General features: G+C 45.7%; 1 long non-coding RNA gene and 1 other non-coding gene across 2 annotated transcripts; both read right to left on the reverse strand.

Moving 5' to 3' along the window:
• Window positions 1–1,002: 1,002 nt before the first annotated feature.
• LOC120694394 lies at window positions 1,003–1,088 on the reverse strand. Its single transcript, XR_005683471.1, has one exon. It is a non-coding gene; the product is annotated as a small nucleolar RNA Z102/R77 (small nucleolar RNA).
• Window positions 1,089–1,802: 714 nt separating this feature from the next.
• Window positions 1,803–12,396, reverse strand: LOC120694393. Its single transcript, XR_005683470.1, has 2 exons — window positions 12,238–12,396; window positions 1,803–1,905 (listed from the first exon to the last, which is right to left on the reverse strand). It is a non-coding gene; the product is annotated as an uncharacterized LOC120694393 (long non-coding RNA).
• Window positions 12,397–13,433: the final 1,037 nt, after the last annotated feature.

A 13,433-nucleotide genomic window follows, 5' to 3' on the forward strand; every position in this document is an offset into this window, starting at 1 on the left:
CCTAAAGAAGGTGTTGGCTACCATCAGATTGTAAGCTATAGCAAAGTCTAAGACTTCCTCTCCCTCCTTATTCCTACTACCATACCCAAACCCTCCATGTGCCACCTCGTAACCTGCATTAGACAACCCTACATGGTTATTGAGATCTCCTCCTATGAAAAGCTTCTCACTGGTGGGTACCGCTCTAACCAAGCTATCTAGGTCATCCCAAAACTGCCTCTTTGTACTCTCATCATGGCCTACCTGGGGAGCATACGCACTTATAACATTGAAGACTAAGTCACCAACAACAAGCTTGACTAGGATGATCCTATCCCCTAGCCTCTTGACGTCCACCACTCCATTTTTCAGACTCTTGTCAATCAAGATGCCCACTCCATTTTTGTTTGCAACTGTTCCTGTGTACCAAAGCATGAAGCCTGTGTTCTCCACCTCCTTCGCTTTCTGACCCTTCCATTTCGTCTCCTAGACGCATAGGATATTTACACGTCTCCTAATCGCTGTGTCAACTAACTCTCTTAACTTACCTGTGAGGGACCCTACATTCCAGCTACCTAGATGGATCCTAGTTGGCACGACTAGCTTCCTTACCCCTCGCACCTGCCGAGTCAGGTGCGAAGACCCTTGCTCATTTAGCACTACACCCGGGAGACGATGTAGCGCGCCACTGAGGAAGCGACGACCCGACCCTTGCTCACTTAACACCGCGTCCGGATCACGATACGGCACGGCACCAAGGGGGTGACGGCCCTGCCCTTGCTCATTTAACACCATACCCGAGTTGCGATATGGCGCGCCGCTAAGAGGGTTACGCCCCAACGGTTTTCTCTTGGGTTTCATCTCCATAAGAGTAGCTGGGTTCTACATTGGCTCGCCACGCCTAACACAACCCTCCTCCTTTATCCGGGCTTGGGACCGGCATTGTTGAAACAACATCGTTGAAACAACACGGCAGAGATAAAATAAAGGCTTCAACGGTTTCAAAAAATTAGATTGTGAAGGAAATGATCAGATAGAGCTAATACAGTTTGAACCATCATGGTGGCCAATAAAACCAATAGGGAAACAATTTGATCATCACACCATCTCCTCTCAGAAAAAACAGCACTGCTATATACAGAAAGCAGAACCAGGACCAAAGAAAAAAGCTCACCCAGAATTCAGTATACAAACACGGCACACAAGCAGAAAGATTGAGAGACTGAAGAGTTGCGACTCATCTGCATACATCAACAGCAGTCTTCCCACTCATAAGAGAAGCAGGAAAAGGGAAGAAAGATTTCAAACAAGGTGCACTAGCACGAACTTGAAGGATCGTCCAACTAATTAGTGCACTGACGTAGCTATTCGCAGTAGTTGATAGTTGTGCACTTGTGCTAGCTCCTGATTGTGTGTTGTCCATTCAAATGATAATAAGTATATACTAGAAACACAGCACGGCTTTGCCAGTACACTGTCAATATTAGCAAGACCAAACATATTAATCCCACTTGGCAGCTGTTGGAGCTCCGTTTTTCTTGTTCTGCCTTGTAAATTTTACCTTCGCCCCTCTGGGCGTTTCCTACTTTTCAATATAACATGCAGCTCTCCTGCAGGTTCATTAAAAAAACAGATTAATCCCATGTTTTAATGGTTCCATAGCCTATTCTGAGTATATAGTTAGGTGTTGCATACGTAGGATGATCATATTGCAAAAGGACAATGTTGTGTAATAATAAAAAGGTAAATTTGTCACCTGAGTTAAAAATTGATGGCCAGCTTAAGATTTGGGTCAGAAAATTCCGTCTTGTGCATTGTTATTGTTCTGGAGCAACTCGATGTTTCATTAGAGTGTTGTTCCTAGTATGGAAGCATTTTCCTAGATCCAGCATTCAAGTGCACTTGTTGGCCTATCTCGCCCGACCCCTAGCAAGAAAATGTGTCTATCAAAGTGAAGTACCAGAGTGAACCAATCCATTGTAGGGAAACGGGTAGGCTACGCTAGCATCACTACCGCATAAATCCAAGATACTTGCGAGTAGAAGATCATAGATCGTTACCACTAGACGCGCAGCGCAGCGGAAGAAGTCGCGCGTCGATGTAGAGGAAGTAGTCGATCACGTCCCACGAACCGAGCTCCTCGTACTTGATCCCAGCAGCCGATTAGCGCAGCAGTCGCAGCAGCGCCTCCACGGAGTCCACACGTACGGGGATGAAACGCCAGGCGTCGGTGTGCTAGCACCGCACGCACGGCAAGGGCGGCGGCCGAGAGAGAGGGAGGGGCGGCGGCTAGGGAGGTGGCGCGGCTCAGGTCATCGCCCCCCCTAGCCCCTCCCTCATATATATAGGGCGTACTAATGGGCTTCTATCTCATAGGCCCATTAGTAACCCTAATCCCTCTTGGATCAATATCCACTTGGGCCTTTAAACCGTATTGTGATGATGGGCTCTTGGGCATATCACCAACAATCTCCCACTTGCACTAGACACAATCATACATGCAAGCTTTCCAACATTCCAAACCCCTTAAGTGTGTGACCCGTTAGGTTCATGTGTAGGTGGTCGTGATCGGAAATCATTTCCGAATCACAAGTCAATAGCGGCACCTAGCAGGGCATAGTGACTCACAAATACACATAAAGATCATATCGGCCGAACCATAGATATACTCATACACCGATCCCTTTGCCACACGATACCAGTCAAGCTCAAAGCGAGATGCGTGCCACCTTTGTGATAGCTCGACCATTCTCTCGATCTAATAGTGGATTCTATTCATAACTAACCTTTAGTCATCATGATTAACTCTTTAATCACTTTGGCATGGCCATGCACTTTCAAATCCAACTATCTCGAGGGGCCCAGAGATATCTCTCCCGTTATCTAGGAGGGGCAAATTCCATCTTGATCCGCTCACATCCCATTCCATGTTTCATGACATACCTGTAAGCTGCTTTTGTAACTACCCAGTCACGGAGTAGCGTTTAGCAGCCCCAAGATGCACCACTACACACAGTGAGAAACAATGGCGATCTCAGGTCTAAGGATTCAGTAGGTATAACACTCAAGAACAACTGATGGCACATACAAAATAACAATCCCAACATTGTCTTGGAGTGGGTCAATCCAACACCATGTTCACCAACATGTGTCCACATCATTAATCCGATATCTCCATATCCATGATCCGTGAAACATGATCATCAATTAATGCATGTGCTAGTCTCAACGTCGTTGTTGTCCCACACAACGACATAAACTAGGGATAATTTAGAATCATATCATTTTCAACAAAGAGTTTCACGAACAAGTCACATACTTGATAATCAATGTAAAATAATCATCCATGGAACAAATAACAATTATTTATCATTACATAAACATACTCATGACACAAAATCTCCCACGCACACTAGAATCACTGATGTAAGTATCTAATACCCATAGATCTCATGTGCGCCTCATGCTTTGGTTGTGGGAGAGGCTTCGTCAACGGATCAGCAACGTTTGAATCCGTGTGCACCTTGCAAACCTTCACATCACCTCTCTCAACAAAGTTACGGATGAGGTGATACTTTCGCAGTATATGTCTGGACTTCTTAGTTGTTCTAGGCTCCTTTGCTAGTGCAACGGCACCACTATTATCACAATAGAGGTCCACTGGACTGGACGCACTAGGAACAACACCCAAGTCAGAAACAAACTTTCTGATCCAAACAGCTTCTTTTGCAGCTTCGGAAGCTGCAATATACCTCTGTCGTCGAATCAGCCACCGTATCTTGCTTGGAACTCTTCCAGCTCACTGCCCCACCATTGAGGCAGAAAACAAAACCGGATTGCGATTTGGAGTCATCTTTGTCTGTTTGAAAACTAGCATCGGTGTAACCCTTTACAAGGAGCTCATCTTCGCCTCCAAATATTAGGAACATATCTTAGTTCTTCTCAAGTACTTAAGGATACTCTTTACAATTGTCCAGTGAGGTTCACCGAAATCTGACTGATACCTGCTCGTAACACTTAGAGCAAAGGAAACATCTGGGCGCGTGCAAAGCATAGCATACATGATCGACCCTATGGCTGAAGCATAAGGAATCGTACTCATCCTCTTTTGCTCATCAGGTGTCGTAGCACACTGACTCTTGCTTAGAGTAATGCCATGTGACATTGGCAAGAAACCTTTCTTGGAATCTTGCATATTGAACCGATTCAATATCTTGTCAATGTACGTGTCTTGGCTCAATCCAATTAGCCTTTTTGATCTATCTCTATAGATCCTAATACCCAGAATATAAGCCGCCTCTCCTAAATCCTTCATCGAAAAAGTCTTTTTCAATGAGGTTTTAACGGCTTCAAGCATTGGAATATTATTTCCGATCAGTAATATGTCATCCACATATAGGACCAGAAACACAAGTGCGCTCCCACTAGCCTTTTTGTAAACACAAGGCTCATCTTCATTCTTGATGAAGCCAAACCCTTTGACTACTTCATCAAAACGAATATTCCAACTCCGAGATGCTTGCTTCAATCCATAGATGGACCTCTGAAGCTTACATATTTTCCCAGCATTTTTAGGATCGACAAAACCTTTAGGCTGTGTCATATACACATCCTCACTTAGATGTCCATTAAGAAAAGCGGTTTTGACATCCATTTGCCATATCTCATAGTCATAATATGCGGCAATTGCTAGGAGAATCCGAACAGACTTTAGCATTGCGACGGGCGAAAAGGTTTCCTCATAGTCAACACCTTGAATTTGTCGGAAACCTTTCGCCACCAATCGTGCCTTATAGATGTGAACATTTCCATCCATGTCTAATTTTTTCTTAAAATCCACTTACAGTCGACAGGTCTTACACTGTCAATCTGATCGACCAAGTTCCAAACTTGATTATCATGCATGGATTTTAACTCGGATTCCATGGCTTCAAGCCATTTGTCGGAGTCGGGTCCCATCATTGCTTCTTTGTAGGTCAAGGGCTCATCATTTTCCATCAATAATACATGGCGCTCCTCCGTAATAAGGAGGTTGAGCTTATCAGTAGCGCGACGTGCCCTTATAGACCTTCGTGGGGCTGGTGCCTCAACTACGGGTTGTGCAACATCTTGCACATCCCGTGGATCTTCAGTGGGTGCTGAAACAGTTTCGGTTGTTTCCTGAATTTCTTCAAGTTGCACCTTGCTCCCACTAAATCCTTTTGAGAGAAACTCCTTTTCTAAGAAAACACCATTGCGAGCGACAAACACTTTGCCTTCCGCCTTATTGTAAAAATAATATCCTTTGGTTTCCCTAGGATACCCCACAAAGAAACATTTGTCTGACTTTGGAGTGAGCTTATCTGACATCAAACGTTTGACATAAGCCTCACATCCCCAAACTTTGAGAAAAGATAATCCGGGACGCTTCCCAGTCCATATCTCATATGGTGTCTTCTCAACAGACTTACTTGGAACCCTATTCAGTGTGAACGCAGCAGTTTCAAGAGCATAACCCCAAAATGACAATGGAAGATCAGCTTGGCTCATCATGGACCTAACCATGTCCAACAAGGTTCGGTTCCTCCGTTCGGATACCCCATTCCATTGAGGCGTTCCGGGCGGAGTTAGCTGCGGAATAATTCCACATTGCTTCAAATGATCACCAAATTCAAGGCTCAAATATTCTCCTCCACGATCAGATCGCAGAAATTTAATTGTCTTGCCTAATTGATTTTGTACTTCATTCTGAAATTCTTTGAACTTTTCAAACGATTCAGACTTGTGCCTCATTAAGTAGATATAGCCATATCTACTAAAGTCATCAGTGAAAGTAATGAAGTACTGAAAACCACCTCTGGCTATTGAGCTCATTGGTCCACATACATCGGTATGTACAAGTCCCAACAAGTCACTCGCCCTCTCACTCTGACCAGTGAAAGGCGCTTTGGTCATCTTTCCAAGCAAACAAGACTCACATGTGTCAAATGATTCAAAATCAAATGAGCTTAACAATCCATCTTTATGGAGTTGTTCAATGCGCTTCTCATTTATATGACCTAAGCGACAATGCCAAATAAAAGTGGGATTCAAATCATTTGGTCTAAGCCTCTTAGTATTAATGTTACAGACAGATTTATCCTCAAGATCAAGAACATATAATCCATTCACCAATGGACAATGAGCATAAAAAATACCATTGCAAAAGATAGAACAACGTTTGTTCTCAATTACAATCTTAAAATCACCAACTTCTTCCAAACATGAAGAAGAAATAATGTTCTTGCTCAAAGCAGGAATGCAATAACAATTATTTAATTCCAAAACTAATCCGGAGGGTAGAGACAAGTGGTAGGTGCCGACCGCCAACACCGCAACCTTTGCGCCATTGCCGACCCGAACGTCCAACTCGCCTCTTGCAAATCTTCTAGTCTCACTTAGACCCTGCAACGATTTGCAAGTGTGAATCATCGATCCAGTATCAAATACCCATGATTCACTAGAAGATAATGCAATATTTATTTCTATAACATTTATACCTGAAGTGGAAGTCTCACTTCCCTTCTTCTTCTTCTTTTCTTCCAAGTACTTCTTGCAGTTCCTAGACCAATGTCCCTTTTCATGACAGTGGAAGCATTCATCTTCAGAAGTAGGGCCAGATTTGGCCTTAGGTGCTGGCTTTAGCTTAGAGCCTGAGGACTCACCACCGGAACTCTTTTCCTTGCCTTTACCTTTGGGATTAGGAGGCGTCCAACGCTTCCTCTTTTTGTTCCCCTTCTGAATCATCATCACATGATTGGGATTCTTCTTAATGCTCTCCTTGCTGTTTTTAGCATCCCATGCAACTCACTCAATGTTTTATCCAAGCCATTCATCTGAAAGTTCATGATAAAAGGCTCATAGCTCGCCGGGAGCGACTGGAGAATAACATCAGTAGCCAAGTCTTGGTGAAGTTCAGAACCAAGTCTATCCAAAGTCTCAATGTAACCAATCATTTTGATCACATGAGGACTGACTGGGCTACCTTCTGCCAGCTTGCACGCAAACAAGGACTTTGAGATATTGAACCTCTCAGTCCTGGCTTGGTTCTGAAACATCCCATGCAGCCCCTCGATCATGGTATGAGCATCTGCATGCTCATACTGCTTCTGCAGATCAGGGGACATGGTGGCGAGCATCAGACAGCTGACATCAAGTGAGTCATTGCAGTGCTTCTCATAAGCTCTGCGATCAGCAGCAGTTGCATTGTCAGGGAGATCATCAGGATATGGCTGCTCAAGAACATACTCCTTTTTCTCTTGTCTGAGAACAATTCTCAGATTGCGGTACCAATCAATAAAGTTTGTTCCATTCAACTTTTCTTTCTCAAGAACAGAACGCAAATTGAAAGCGGAATTGTTACTGGCAGACATGATCTACAACATTAAAGTAAAGCAAGATTTCAGCACTAAGTTTATGTAAAGACTTTCATTAACTGATTTAACAAAAGACAACCTACTATATCAAAGTCATCTTCCCTCTAATGACATATAGTAGTTCAAGATCCATAATCACTAAAATTCTAGTGAGCTTTAGCATCACGGCTAGAAAAGTAGTGATACAGGTAAGTAACAAATTACTAATCACATCTCTATGCGACTCTTGTTTGTTGGGTGGCATCCAATGCCCCGGCCCCAACCCTATGCCTTAAAGCCCAAAACTGTTTTGATAGCTTTGCTGAGTAAACCAATACTATGCTTGTGAATGTCCGACATCCACCCTATACAAAAGTGATAGCTGAGGGTACTCTACTTTGGTAAACCTACCACACAACGATCAAAATTTATAGGTGCAGCTATTGGTAAAAGGCATCAAAAACTCAACCTTTTCTGAGGGAAGCTATTCTATCATGATTAAAGCATCCACCATATGTAAAAGCATGAAAGAATAGTATGACAGGAAAATAAACATCACAAGCATATAATCATATTATATTGTGAATAGTATGGCCTCTTGCATCACAATGGGCACCATCGCCATGGCTCCAAGGTGACCTCCATTGCCATCCGTCCTGTCTTGTGGTGATCATCATCGCCATCATGATTGAAGCCTCCATGAAAAGATACTAAGCTACTACATCTAATAGCTAGTGAAATAATTACATGAGGATTCAAACATCACAAGTCGACACGCAGGTCGTTATACAATAATGGTGCAACCTCAACCCGGTTGTGTTAACTTGCGACACGCAGGCCGCACAAATCATCACATACATCATCACATGACATTGAGGCCATACCATTCACATCACACCCTGCAAAAACAAGTTAGGCGTACGACGTGTTCTACCAAAGTAGCGCTTGAGAAGCCGCTACAGCGAGAAAGCAACGGAATTACACAGATCGCATCTATGGAATCCCTATGAAAATCTCATCAGAGTGATCGCATCACCTCAAATCCGAGCCATTCATAATGCCTCAATTTTCACTAGGTCAATCACCTTGACCGTGCAAACTTTGCACTTGAGAAGACTGCATCTACACATGACCTTGATCTGTTGGTTCAATCTGCTGACTATGCACACAGTTAGTCCCGATGGTGATTCCAGCCGGTAGGGACATGTCGTATGCATAACAGAGAAAGAACACAAACTAATCTTTTGTCATATGCCGCGCAATCAACTCGCTCCAGTTTTAACCCCTTATGACCAATTGATCTAATCAAACCGTGCAAAAGTAATAGATCCAATCTACTACAACAACATATCACCTATATGCAAAAGATCCAGACCAAAAACTACGCAAGATGGCTCTGGTACCACTGTAGGGAAACGGGTAGGCTACGCTAGCATCACTACCGCATAAACCCAAGATACTTGCGAGTAGAAGATCATAGATCGTTACCACTAGACGCGCAGCGCAGCGGAAGAAGTCGCGCGTCGATGTAGAGGAAGTAGTCGATCACGTCCCACGAACCGAGCTCCTCGTACTTGATCCCAGCAGCCGATCAGCGCAGCAGTCGCAGCAGCGCCTCCACGGAGTCCACACATACGGGGATGAAACGCCAGGCGTCGGTGTGCTAGCACCGCACGCACGGCAAGGGCGGCGGCCGAGAGAGAGGGAGGGGCGGCGGCTAGGGAGGTGGCGCGGCTCAGGTCATCGCCCCCCCTAGCCCCTCCCTCATATATATAGGGCGTACTAATGGGCTTCTATCTCATAGGCCCATTAGTAACCCTAATCCCTCTTGGATCAATATCCACTTGGGCCTTTAAACCGTATTGTGATGATGGGCTCTTGGGCATATCACCAACATCCATGAAGATATAAAGATTAACTATCACAATGCTAAGATGGCACCAAAATGCTAAGCAACATGCTACATGTATAGAACTATAGATGGCACTCAATCAGGTGGTCTTCTGCTCAGTTGTTTGATATCTTTGGGATCAGCTTGCATGCTCTGAAAGTTACAGTATAGTAGGAAGTATAGATCATAAGGTAAAATAGCAATAAAAATTTTAATTTGTGATACTTAGCCCACTCATTGTTTGCAGGAGTAGGTCACTTGTTTTTGCCAGGATTAACACGCTAGTAGTATGTGTTACTTGGTCAACTTTTCAATCTAGTAACTAAATTTGAGGTTCTGTTTGTGTGTTAGCCCAAGGTTATAGCTTCAATCCTTAAGGCCGCAATACTTTAAAAAAGGGCAAATTGCATATCTGCCCTCGTTTGTACCTACAACTGTATGTTTGCCCCTTCTTTTTAAGGTTTGCATGTTTGCCCCTATTTTTCAAGTGTGAATCATCCGTTTTCCCCTGATTTCCAACGGCGTCCACCGAGGCAGCTTCCAGCAAATAAAGAAAAAGGAAATATGGAAAATCTAGATAGGAAATGTCTCTCCTACCCCTGCTCTGTTGGCTCTCTCGTTGGGGGAGGACCGGCGGAGGTGGCAGAAGACTGAGGCGCTGGGGAAAGGCGGAGGGGCGAAGGAAGTGGGTGGGGCTGCCTGGGCGGCCGGCGTCGCGCGGGGGCCGGGAGGCCGCGGCCGCCCGCCGGCTTGAGGAGGAGCAGGCCGAGCCCATGGCCGGCGGCGGCGCGGAGGAGCGGGCGGAGCCCGTGGCCACCGGCGGCGCGGAGGAGCGGGCGGAGCCCGTGGCAGCCGGCGAGCATCTCCTCTCTCCTCCCCTGCACCCTCGTCCCGCGCCGGTGAGCGTCGCCTCTCTGCCTCTTCCCGCCTCGCCGCTGTCGGGGTGAAGACAGGGACGAGACCCATGGCGCCGGCCATGGGCCCGGCCCGCTCCTTCTCGCGACGGCGGCTAGCAGGATCGGAGGTGGCGCGCCGTCCCGCCGAGCGCCTTGGTCTTCCCGCTCGACGCCAGCAGCTTGCTCCGCGACTGCCAGTGCACGCCGCCAGAGGTCCGGAGCTCGACCGCCAGCGCCCCTGCCGAATGCCAGCGCGCCGGCGGTGAAGGACCTAGGTTGGCGGCCGTGTGCGACGCGGAAGCGGTGGCGCAGGTCGCCCGCGAGGGCGGAGAAGGCAGCGACGCTACCGCCGCCGTCATCGCCGCAGCGGCCGGGCCGGTCCCGCGGGGCGATGGCGTCGTTGAGGGGTGCGTGGGTGAGGCTGCGCACTGGGGCCCGCTCCTCCAGCATCCAGTTGTACACCCGCGCGGCGGCGCTGGGCGAGGCCAGCTGCCACCCAGTCCCACGCCGACGAGCGTCGTAGAGCGCCGCCTCATCCTCCGCCGGTGAGCGGATGTCTTTGACTCTTTGTTGCTGCTGACGAGTGGGTCCCACAAGGGCATATGTGTCTTTTCAACTGCCATTTAATACCGTCACCGGCTCTTAACAGAATAGGGGCAACTGGAAGCTTCAGATTCAAAAAAAGGGGCAAACATGCAAAGTCAAAAAAAGGGGGGCAAACATGCAAAGTCAAAAAAAGGGGGGCAAACATGCAATAAGAGGACGAAACGAGGGTAGTTTTGCAATAGCCCCTTCAAAAAAAAAAGGATTGAAAGTGTGCAAACAGTGCTTCTATAATCCTTATAGGTTTAAACAACCATTCAACTTGTTACTTACCGTCGATTTGATGATGTTCCTGTGTGAAATATTGATGTATCGGTAGGAAATTAATATAATCTTTGAGTGTCAAATACCGGTGTATTTTCACTTTATACATTTGCAGAAATCAAATAATTACTACAATTCATAGTAATTTCACTTGTTATATTTATGGTTTTGTTGTCGTGTTTTTCATTCTATCATAATTGTTTCTAGCAATTGATGGGTATTACGGTTGCTAGAGATAAAGAGGCTAATTTAACACTCAGATTTTATTTTATTGTTTCATGCTTCTATTTGTAGGAAGTTTATTTGACACTCAGATTTGGCAGAAACTGCCGAATTTCAGAGTAGGTCGAGCTAACGTCATTGTGGAGTCCGGTGCCACGTTAGCTAATGAGTCTGCCCTATGCCCGTTTGGACCTCGATGAGACCCAAACATAGTTTAGGGACTGGGATAGTCACTTTGAGACTTTAGGGACCGGGATGACATAGCGTGACAAGTTTAGGGACCGGAGATGGATTTTACTCATTGATAAAGGAGGCAGAAGTAGAGAAACTGGTGAAGTAGAATTTCCATGCATGTTCGTCTTTGTAACACAGTCGGATATGAAACCTCGTCACCATTAATCAAGTTTCGTTATCACATAATATTAGTAGTCTCTTTTTACCACATTAATCAGCCCCGTACCGAACGTAACATTTGGTCACCAAAGCTCGCGGAGAGAAAACCCGGAAAAAAATAAAGAGTTTCAGGCGTGATTATTGTAGGGGTAGCAATATTTTAGTATGCTGTAGTACACTTTTTAGTTGCCCGTTGCTTAGGGGTGTATCCGCGTATGGTTCTACATATTTTAATAGAAAAGGAAAAAAAGTGTCCAAGTTGTGTATTGATCCTTGTTGGATCTGCTAGTGGATCAACTATGCGGGAATAGAAGGCTAGGTGGCTGATGTTAATCCAATGGCTATGGTTGATTATGGTTTAAAATAGAAGGACAGATGTTTCTGATTATTGTGGGATTTTCTAGATTCTTTCTTTTTTTCTAAAGCGTCTCGTAAACAGTGCATCTTTTTAGACCTCTAATTAGTAATAGTAAGATTATTCAAAAACATACCAGACTACTAGGCTTAAAATTCTAAACTCCCATTGCATATATGTAAAGATGTAGCTAGGTATAGAACCAGAACACGCAACACCAATTGATACATGATCTAGCAATTACGACACGATTTCTGGTACCTCCGCGCCCACCAAACTTCTTGGGCTCGCAGCGCCTGGGGTCGGCGACGAGGAGGGTGCGGTCATAGCGGCCGAAAGATGTCCTTGACCTCCTTCTTGGTGGCCTCGTCGACGTACTTTTGGCTGTGGGTGTCGCCCTTCACCTAGATGAGTCCATGCCTCGGCCACGGCCATCTTCTTCCGTCTTGGGGTTCAAAACCAACCGTAATGCAGAAGAAGCAGAATCAATTCAAGATAAACCGAAAAGGAAAAGATATAAAGGTGAAATCCGAACAATGTCTCACCGGCCACACATTTCGCCCAACAGGTGGTGTGCATCGCCAATTGCTGTGTTCACGCGGCCACCTAGCCATGCCTTGGCACACCCACCATTCCTTGGCTAGACGCGACCACCCTTGCATAGTTGTGCCACCACGCGCAGACGCCGGGCCGCGCCATGGCAGAGGCGGCAACCGGCAAGTCCGAGGCTGGTCGCCCCTGGCTTGCTCCATCTCTCCAGGAGCATCCATAATCCATTAGCTAGCTTGTAACCGAGCAAGCAGAGAAGAATGTTTTCTCCCTCTTTTCTGAAACCGCAATGAAATATCGTTTGTGAATGAAACCAAACAAGCACTGCTTGTTCCGGCAAATACGCTGGATCTGAGAAAACAGGGCTGTGTGGTGGATACAGTACAATACAAACAACCGAATATGGAGAACAAACCGTGCAGGTGCAGCTCAGCAGATTGCTTCATGGTGCGAGGCAGCAAAGGAAGCTCTCGCAGGCTGCCTGCTTGAGTACACAGGCAGGATCGAAGTAGTTAGACAAAAAACTAACCAGTGCATCTCTTTGTGGCAAAGCAGAGGCCACTCGACGAAATCAACTTCAAAGGTTGCGATGGATTGGTTGACATCATACAGCGTCAAGATCTTGATCTACCTCTTCACCCATGGAGATGCAGGTCTTTCATCTTGACCGACAGGCTGATCAGGGCTCCCGCTTAACCCTGCAATTAATAGGCAAGCAGTAATTAAAATTCACGTAGAAATTATTGTTTATTTTGCTATGATTAGTTTTATCGTTAAAAATAGTTTGAACATGAGATATTTTGTTAAAGATAGTTTTGTGACACCTCTGGTGTCAGTTTAACCAAAGCCAGTCGATTAATAGAATTTCCCACACAAATGAGCTAAGAAAACTTAAATATGAATCCTAT

The sequence above is a fragment of the Panicum virgatum genome, unplaced genomic scaffold (assembly GCF_016808335.1).
Source record: "Panicum virgatum strain AP13 unplaced genomic scaffold, P.virgatum_v5 scaffold_5485, whole genome shotgun sequence".
Taxonomy (NCBI): domain Eukaryota; kingdom Viridiplantae; phylum Streptophyta; class Magnoliopsida; order Poales; family Poaceae; genus Panicum; species Panicum virgatum.